We start from the raw sequence: 9,486 nt of genomic DNA, 5'->3' as shown, positions 1-9,486 counted from the left end.
CAGTTGGATTCTATTCCTAGAACACTGTGGAAGCGTTGTATGTATGGAAGAGGTCGCATAAGGACATGCAGGGTGCATAAGGACATGGTGTCATAAGGACATGGTCTCATAAGGACATGCATGGTGCATGTGCAGGTGCATGGGGCACTCGGTGCCGCGCTATGAGCTTGTAGATCTGCTATTTTTGAATAGGTTAGGACTTTGACAGGGGTCAGTTTGGAATTGCAGCCTCCTGAAGGTAATTTTTTAGGGCGGTTTTGAAAGTGAGTAGGTTTTACTCCTTTTGGTAGGGCATTCCACATTTTTGTTGCATAGCATGAGAACGAGTTCATTCCCTTTTTGTGCCAAATCAGGGTTGGAAATGATCAGTGGAGCTGCCTCTGATGTTGTGATTGTGGACGTTTTTGAAGTACTTTGGTACATGGGTATCCCAATGTTGTGACGTATCTTGTAGACCAGGCCCATTGCAAGTTGCTGTACTCTGTCCTCAACCCTGAGCCATCCAACCCTATCAAAATGAGCAGGGGTTAGATGAGTTATGTTTGAGGCCAAGAAGTTTTCTCACCAGTTTGTTTTGGGATGTCTGGAGCCTTATTATTGAAGGCCTTAGTGGTGTTGTGAGACCATGAGAAGCACGCATAGTCAAAATGACCTTGGATGAGGGCCCCTGTAAGAATCCTCAAGGTATTCTTACTGACTAGAGAGCTAATGCTATACAGAAAACGTATTCTTTGATTGACCTTTTTGATGACTCTTTCTACCATTTTATCACCGGAGAGGTTTTCCTCCAAGATGGAGCCCAGGTAGGTAATTTCCTCCTTTCTTGTGATAACATCGTTGTTAAGTTAATACATTTTCCTGTGAACTATGACCAGTGTAAAATGTGGTGCACTGTGAGGCATTCGGGAACTATTATACTGAAAGGGAGACCGGAAGGGGAGGGTCCTCACTTGTTGTCTGTTTATGGAACGCACAGGTCGCAGCGGCGAGAGAGCCGGCAATAAACATGTGTTGAACCGACAAAGTTGTCTTATTCAGTAACATTGGTAGCAGAGGATGGCTGGTAACTACAGAGTCCCACCAGGCTTCGACGAAGGGAAGCCATATGAAAGTTGGAAGAATTAAATCGCAATTTTGGCCAGAGTCACAGAGCTCGCGAAAAAGAAACAGCTCTTGCAGTGGTTTTGGCGCTATCGGGTAGTGCGAGAAGAAACGGCGATGGAAATCCCTGTGGATGACTTAAATAAAGACGATGGTATGACTATTTTGCTTGCAAAGCTCGACAATTTGTTTCTCAAAGAAGAGAAAGATCAAGTCTATGAAGCTTACTCGAGCTTCGATCGGATAACGAGAGACAACAGCGTGTCCATGGCAGAATATATTATTGATTTTGAGCAACGTTATTCTCGGATGCGGAAGTACAAAATGGAGCTTCCCGACGCAGTGTTGGCTTTCAAACTATTGGACACTGCTTGCTTGGATATGAAAGATCGCCAGTTAGCTCTCACAGCATGTACAGATCTAACGTTTGCGTCCATGAAGTCAGCATTGAAGAGGATATTCAGAGGAAAGACGGCAGCCTCCAGCATGGGAATCAATCAAGATACTGCGTTTGTTACGGCGGAGCAGAGACGACAGAAGGGCAGGCCTTGGCCTCAAAAGGATCAACAGAAGACGCCAGTGCCTGGCACAAATCCTTTGGATAGGTACGGTCGTAGATCAAAGTGCGCTGTCTGTCAATCAACTTTTCATTGGGCAAAAGATTGTCCGAATAAAAGTGAGTACGTCAAGCTAACTCAAGAAACTGAAAGTAATACAGATGCAGTAGAGGAGTGCAACATTACTCTGTACGCTAAAGAGCTCGCCAGTGGAGCGCAAATATCACCCACAGCAGCAGAAATCTTTATGACAGAGTGTTTTGGTTCAGCAATAATAGATACTGCATGCACACGCACTGTGTGTGGGCAGGGGTGGCTTGATGGCTACGTCACTAAACTGAGCCACAACGAGTTAAGTGATATACAAAAAAAAAAGAGACCATTTAAGTTTGGAGATGGAAAAGTGGTCTATTCCACTAAAAGGAAGGTCCTGGCAGCTACAGAGGATAACATTCCTGGGGGGAAAAAAGAAAGTCAATAATGAGGATGAAAGTCAAAGTGAGGATATACTGATCATTTCAGAGAACATGAGCTCAGCTACTAAACAGAAAATGTTATTGAAGCTCCATAAACAATTTGGCCATGCCTCCGCTGACAGATTACAGAAGCTTCTAAAAAGTTCAGGTAACAATGATGCTGAATGTGTTGTCATTCTACAAAAGATTGTAAGTGAATGTGAAATATGCCAAAGATACAGCAAACCTAAGCCAAAGCCTGCTGTTGGCCTACCACTTGCATCTCAGTACAATGAGACTGTAGCTGTAGACCTGCATGAACTTGAACCGGGAGTGTAGTATCTCCACATTATTGATCAGTTCACACGCTTCAGTGCAGGCAGCATTCTGACCACAAAGAAGTCTTCAGAAATTGTGAAACACTTTGTTCACGACTGGATAAGTGTTCATGGCCCTCAAAAGTTTTTTTCTGATAATGGAGGCGAGTTTAATAATGATGATGTAAGAGATATGGCAGAACATTTTAATATGGAAATAAAGACGACAGCAGCCTACGGCCCATGGAGCAATGGACTTTTAGATCGTCACAACCAAACACTTACTGAGGTCATACAAAAAGTAAAGGCAAGCAACGGTTGTGACTGGAGCACCGCAATGGACTGAGCTCTAATGGCAAAGAACACTATGCAAAGTGTCCATGGATACAGTCCTCATCAGCTAGTGTTTGGTCAGAATCCCAATCTCCCCTCTGTACTAACTGATAAACCCCCAGCTTTAGAGGGAACTACAAAAAGTGAATGGGTTGCAAGACACATCGCTTTGCATGCAGCAGGTGTTTTACACACAGCTACAGTTTTGGGGCGTGCAGGCAAAGCTATGGGCAAGTACAAGAACTGGTATAATTTGCTTTACATTGAACCCACTAATGTTGCAGGCACTACAGATTCAGCTGACATGTCTAGAGTTGAGAACCTTGAAGTAGTAACAAATGATGTGCCATATGTATGTGATGATGCTTTTGAAACTAATGATTTACCATTAAGAAATGTCACTGATGCTAATGTCACACATGTATGTGAGGATGTGTTTGTAACAAAAGATGTATCATTTGACTTTGCAAAGCAGGTTGAGCTAAAGAGCTTGAAGGATAACAATGTGTTTGAGGAAGTTAATGATGAGGGACAAAAATGTGTTTCTACCAGATGGGTGTGCACTCTCAAAGAGACACTCACTGGACCAGTACCTAAAGCACGCCTTGTGGCTAGAGGTTTTGAGGAATTACAAGTGTCAGAATTGCAAAAGGACTCTCCCACATGTGCTAGTGAGTCACTTCGACTACTTGTGGCAGTGATTTGTCAAAGACAATGGACACCTCATTCGATGGACATAAAATCTGCATTTTTGCAGGGAATGACACTGTCACGTGAGATTTTCATCAGACCTCCTCCTGAGGCTGAGAGTGAAGGCACATTATGGAAGCTAAGAAAGTGTGTCTATGGACTGGCAGATGCCTCTCTCTACTGGTACAACAGAGTAAAGGAAATAGTGCTGAAGACAGGAGGAAAGATCTCCAAAGTTGATCCAGCCGTCTTTTTCTGGCTAGATAAGGACTGTGCTGTGTCTGGGGTTCTAGCCTGCCATGTGGATGACTTCATATGGGGAGGCACACAAAGTTTCTCCACCACAGTGATACCACAGCTCAGATCTGAATTCCAAATTGGACGTGAGGATGAAAACTTCTGTTATGTGGGAATAGACTTTGTCACTGTGAACAGAAAAGTACAAATACACCAGGAAAACTACATACAGCATTTGCAGCCCATACATATGGATCCTTCACGGGCTGTGGAACAAGACTCACCTCTCTGTGAGAAAGAAAGAGATCAACTCAGGTCAAAAATAGGTCAAATCCTCTGGGTTGCAAGACAGAGCAGACCAGATGTAATGTTTGATGCAAGCAACTTGGCGTCAAGCATACAAAATGCAACTGTCCAAACTATTCACGAGGCAAACAGGATAGTGTCTAAACTTAAATCCAAGATAGTCATTCTCAACTTCCAATACTTGGGCAGAGACAGTGCCTTGAAGATGATTACGTTCAGTGATGCCTCATTTGGAAATCTTTCTGATGGGGGCACACAGGGAGGACACTTTATTGTGCTGATGGGGGAAGATGGAACGTTTTCACCCCTTTCTTGGCAGTCTAGGAGAGTCAAGAGGGTTGTACGTAGCACACTTGCAGGTGAAACACTGGCAATGTCAGAAGGTATTGATAATGCTGTCTTTCTGTCTACACTCTTCTCTGAACTGACTGCTGGTAATGTTGAACATGCTGCACCAATAACCTGTGTCACGGATAATCATTCACTGGCTGATGCACTCAAGTCCACAAAGTCAGTCACTGAAAAGAGACTCCGTCTGGAAATCAGCAGCATCAAAGAGCTCCTCCAAACTAAAACGGTTGAGCGGATCCTGTGGCACAGAACAAAAGAACAACTTGCGGACTGCCTTACAAAAAAAGGGGCTTCACCTCTTCAGTTACTGAAGGCCCTTAGTGAAGGACAGTGGCAACTTACTGAACATACCTGAAGGGACAATGGGCATTTAAAAGGGCTTTGACTGTAAAAAAGAACTTTAAGTCATAAACTGTACTACTTTTTCTTTGTTTTCTTTGTTCAAAGGTAACATGTTTTTTGTTGAATTTATTCCAATGTTTTTTTTTAAAAGACAGTGAGTTTGTTAAGTTAATACATTTTCCTGTGAACTATGACCAGTGTAAAATGTGGTGCACTGTGAGGCATTCGGGAACTATTATACTGAAAGGGAGACCGGAAGGGGAGGGTCCTCACTTATTGTCTGTTTGTGGAACGTACAGGTCGCAGCGGCGAGAGAGCCGGCAATAAACATGTGTTGAACCGACAAAGTTGTCTTATTCAGTAACAATCGTCACCCGCTTTGATTGTGAATCTGTGATTGTGAACGGTGTCAAAGGCCTTCTGGAGGTCCAGCATGACCATGCCGCAATATTTGCCCTTGTCAACGTCTTGTTTGATATAGTCGTTCAAATAGAGAAGGCATGTGTCAGTGGAAGGGCAAGACCACTTTGGTAGAGGTTTGGGTTGTGTATGATGTAACTCCAAATCTGGACAAGAAATCTAAAATAATTGCTCCATTGATTAGAAATTGCCCCGGGATCAACCTGGGAACCTTGTGGTTTCCATCTGTCAGCTCTACCGGCCACTCTACCCCTGAGCCACTGCCGCCCCTAGAGGTAGTGGTTAATGTGGAATATACAATCACACAAATATTTGGTGGCCCCCCTGTAGTAACTCTGAGTACCCTGTAGGGGTCCCTGACCCCCTGTTGAAGACCTCTGATTTAATATGTAGACCAGGGGTCTTCAACCTTATTCAGCCCAAGGACCCCCTAGCTGAGAGAGAGATGAAGCAGGGACCCCTTAGCTGAGAGAGATGAAGCAGGGACCCCTTAGCTGAGAGAGAGATGAAGCAGGGAGCCCTTAGCTGAGAGAGAGATGAAGCAGGGACCCCTTAGCTGAGAGAGAGATGAAGCAGGGACCCCTTAGCTGAGAGAGATGAAGCAGGGACCCCTTAGCTGAGAGAGAGATGAAGCAGGGACCCCTTAGCTGAGAGAGAGATGAAGCAGGGACCCCTTAGCTGAGAGAGAGATGAAGCAGGGACCCCTTAGTAGCTGAGAGAGAGATGAAGCAGGGACCCCTTAGCTGAGAGAGAGATGAAGCAGGGACCCCTTAGCTGAGAGAGAGATGAAGCAGGGACCCCTTAGCTGAGAGAGAGATGAAGCAGGGACCCCCTCACTACATGTTGTATAAAACTCTGTTGCAGATTAAACTTTTTCATAGATTTCACAGATAGCTGGATTCATGCTAATGTGTATTTTCTAATAACTTGTAACTCTAGTAACTTAACCGTTGGCTCTGTACTAGGTCAGCTCTTTTTTCCCTCTACACAATCTCGATCTACAAGAGTTTTTATGGTCACACTCCAAAATACACACTGAAGACTGATACACTCTACATAAACTCTACATAAACTCTAGGCCTTTCTAAAGTTTATAATAAGCTTGTGTTTGTTGATAGTGACATAACTCTGTGTCTCTTTAATCTCAGTTGTCCCCTCCAAACACAAAACAATGTTATGTTTATATTGCATTTTCCATAAAGTTTAGATGAGCGGAAATGCATGTTTTAACCCTATATTATACTTATATAGCTATTAAGAACTGCTTTTCAACTTTTCTGACAGTTCCACATTTCCAAAATAATGAAGCCAGCGCTTAAAGGAGTTTTTTAAGCCATTTTCAACCTTATCTTCATATATTTGGTCCTCACTAATGCTCATTATAATATTATATGATATCTTATCTTCATATAATTGGTCCTCATGCTATTCATTCATATTCATATACATTATGTCTGTCTACTCACTCTGAGTCTCAGAGGAGGGCTGTGGACAGTTCAGAAACCTGCCTACCAGTGACATCATCAGTAGGCAGGTTTGATCATTTCAAGCAAGATTTCAAACGTATTTTTATTTTTTATTAATAGAAGAACAACAGCTTCTGTTTCAGCGTGCACATTATCCAGGAAGAGAAAAGGCTATTAGCTATAGGAATCCCCATCGATGATGATACGATATAGCTTGATGCTTTAGCAGAAAAAAGTCATTGTCTCCGCCAGGCCGAAAGGCATGGCGAGAGAGTATGGTTTACCCCCTGTCTGTCCGTCCGTCCGTCCGTCCGTCCGTCCGTCCGTCCATGTTATAGCGCCACCAGGAGGCCGATTTGTGCAAAACCCATTTCTTTATATTACTCCTACAGATTTTATACAAACGTCATGCAAATCGGTAAACAGTATCTCTATAGTCATGTGATCAACCCGGATCTGTCCGATTTCCCATATTCCATCCTCATTGGCTAAGGTTGGCTTCCAAAGTTTGCAGGATTGGTCCGTTTTGAACAAAAAGCCTCAAACTATGCACGCAGCTTGCGATTTCCGTGAAATTTCACACGCACATTCCCACTAGGCCGAGGAAGAAAGGCCACCCTTTTCACATTGGCCTTTTTTATAGCGCCACCAGCAGGTCTAATTTAGCAAAACACATTTTTGGAACAAAATGCCTCAAATCATGAATGCAGTGTCTGATTGTGGTGAAAGACCTAACAATAAATGAAACCCTTTTCACATTGGCCTATTATAGCGCCACCAGGAGGCCAGCATAACGTAGCTGACCTGGCGGAGACCTGTGCTCCGAGGAGCACTTTTTCCAGTTCAAAAAAATGTTTTAAAGATAATATTTAAAATATATTTTCGTGAACGGATATGACAAAACGATTGCAGCATCCTTTCTCGGCGTGTGGGAGGTTGTGTAAAGTTCCACACTCTCTATGTTCAGGAGATTGTGGAATAGTTGTCTGGCTAAACCAGACCAGTCATTTCCTAATACTCTTTTTTTCTCTCCTCTTTGTTCTGTGAATGGTTTCAGGTTCAGGCTGAACGTCCTGTGGAACAGAGCAGATGTTTACTGAGCAAACACACACACACACACACACACACACACACACACACACACACACACACACACACACACACACACACACACACACACACACACACACACACACACACACATTTATAATAATAATAATAATAATAATAATAAACTTTATTTGTATAGCACCTTTCATGACATGAAATGCAGCTCAAAGTGCTTTACAGAGCAAGAATACAATTACAGTTAGAACCAATTTAACAATAAAGCAAACAAAAATAAAATAAAATAAAATAAAAGCAAAAGCATAAAACAACATTAAAATAGGCAATACAGTGAGGAATAAAAAAATCAACCAAAGAATCAGCTAAAAGCAAGAGTGAAGAAATAGGTCTTGAGGTGTGCTTTAAAGCTATCGACAGAGGCTGCCTGTCTTAGGTGTAATGGGAGTTTATTCCACACTGTCGGTCCGTAAAAGCAGAATGCTGCTTCACCGTATTTTTTATGTCATTGTAGGCACCTCGAGCAGGTCAGCACTTGAAGACCTGAGGGCCCGGTTTGGAACATATCTCTCTAGGCAGTCAGAGAGGTAGGAAGGTGCCAGACCATTTAGAGCTTTATAAACTATTAAAATAATTTTAAAATCAATCCTAAAAACAACCGGGAGCCAGTGTAGTGAAGCTAGAACTGGAGTGATATGTTCTATCATCCTAGTTTTAGTTAAAATTCTGGCTGCCGCATTTTGAACAAGTTGTAATCTGTCAGTTGTTTTCTTTTGGCAGGCGGCCATAGCTGAGTGGTTAGTGAGCCCGCCTAGGGAGCCAGAGGCCCTGGTTGCCCCAGGTACGATTCCAGGCCAGGCCAGCAAATGTGTCGATGAAATGAAATTTGTCCCTGAGCAAGACTCTTAACCCCTAATTGCTCACAGGCCCTCATTGGAAACAAGCCCGCAAGGACTTTCATGAACGTCCTGTTAAAAGGAATTATCCTTATCCTTATCCACACACTCACACACACACACACACACACACACACACACACACACACACACAGAGAGAGAGTTACTGTGTTCATACTGTGTGTGTATGTGTGGGGGCGGCAGTGGCTCAGAGGTAGAGTGGCCGGATGGAAGCCGTGAGGTTCCCAGTTGGATCCCGGTTTCCCCCAGTTAGTGTAGAAGTGTCCTTGAGCAAGACGCTGAACACCTAATTGCTCCTGATGAGCAGGTTGGTGCCTTGCATGGTTTCCTCCTCCATCGGTGTGTGAATGTAATGCACAATCTATGTAAAGCGCTTTGGATAAAAGCGCTATATAAATGCACCATTTACCATTTATGTGTGTAGTTCATAGTGTGTGTTGTTCATAGTTTGTGTAGTTTGTAGTGTGGTAAAATACAAGCAATCAGGGCCAATATACGACAGTAGTTCATAGTGTGTTCATGTGTGCAAAGTGTGTAGTTCATAGTGTGTGTAGTGTGTAGTTCATAGTGTGTGTAGTGTGTAGTTCCTAGTGTGTAGTATACAGTGGTTGACCCTCTTGTCATATCTGTCGTGGTTATGATGATGATGATGATGATGATGAAGAAGTGACAACAACAACCCTTTGATGTGTGGACTCACGTGTTTCCAAACAAACCCAAAACCCCCAAATGATGTTGTTGAATACACACAAGGCTAAGAATGTGTGTGTGTGTGTGTGTGTGTGTGTGTGTGTGTGTGTGTGTGTGTGTGTGTGTGTGTGTGTGTGTGTGTGTGTGTGTGTGTGTGTGTGTGTGTGTGTGTGTGTGTGTGTGTGTGTGTGTGTGTGTGTGTGTGTGTGTGTGTGTGTGTGTGTAAGCGTGTTCTGTGA

Source organism: Gymnoscopelus braueri (assembly GCF_963280865.1).
Source record: "Gymnoscopelus braueri genome assembly, chromosome: 19".
Taxonomy (NCBI): Eukaryota; Metazoa; Chordata; class Actinopteri; order Myctophiformes; family Myctophidae; genus Gymnoscopelus; species Gymnoscopelus braueri.
This window is presented reverse-complemented; position numbering follows the sequence as displayed.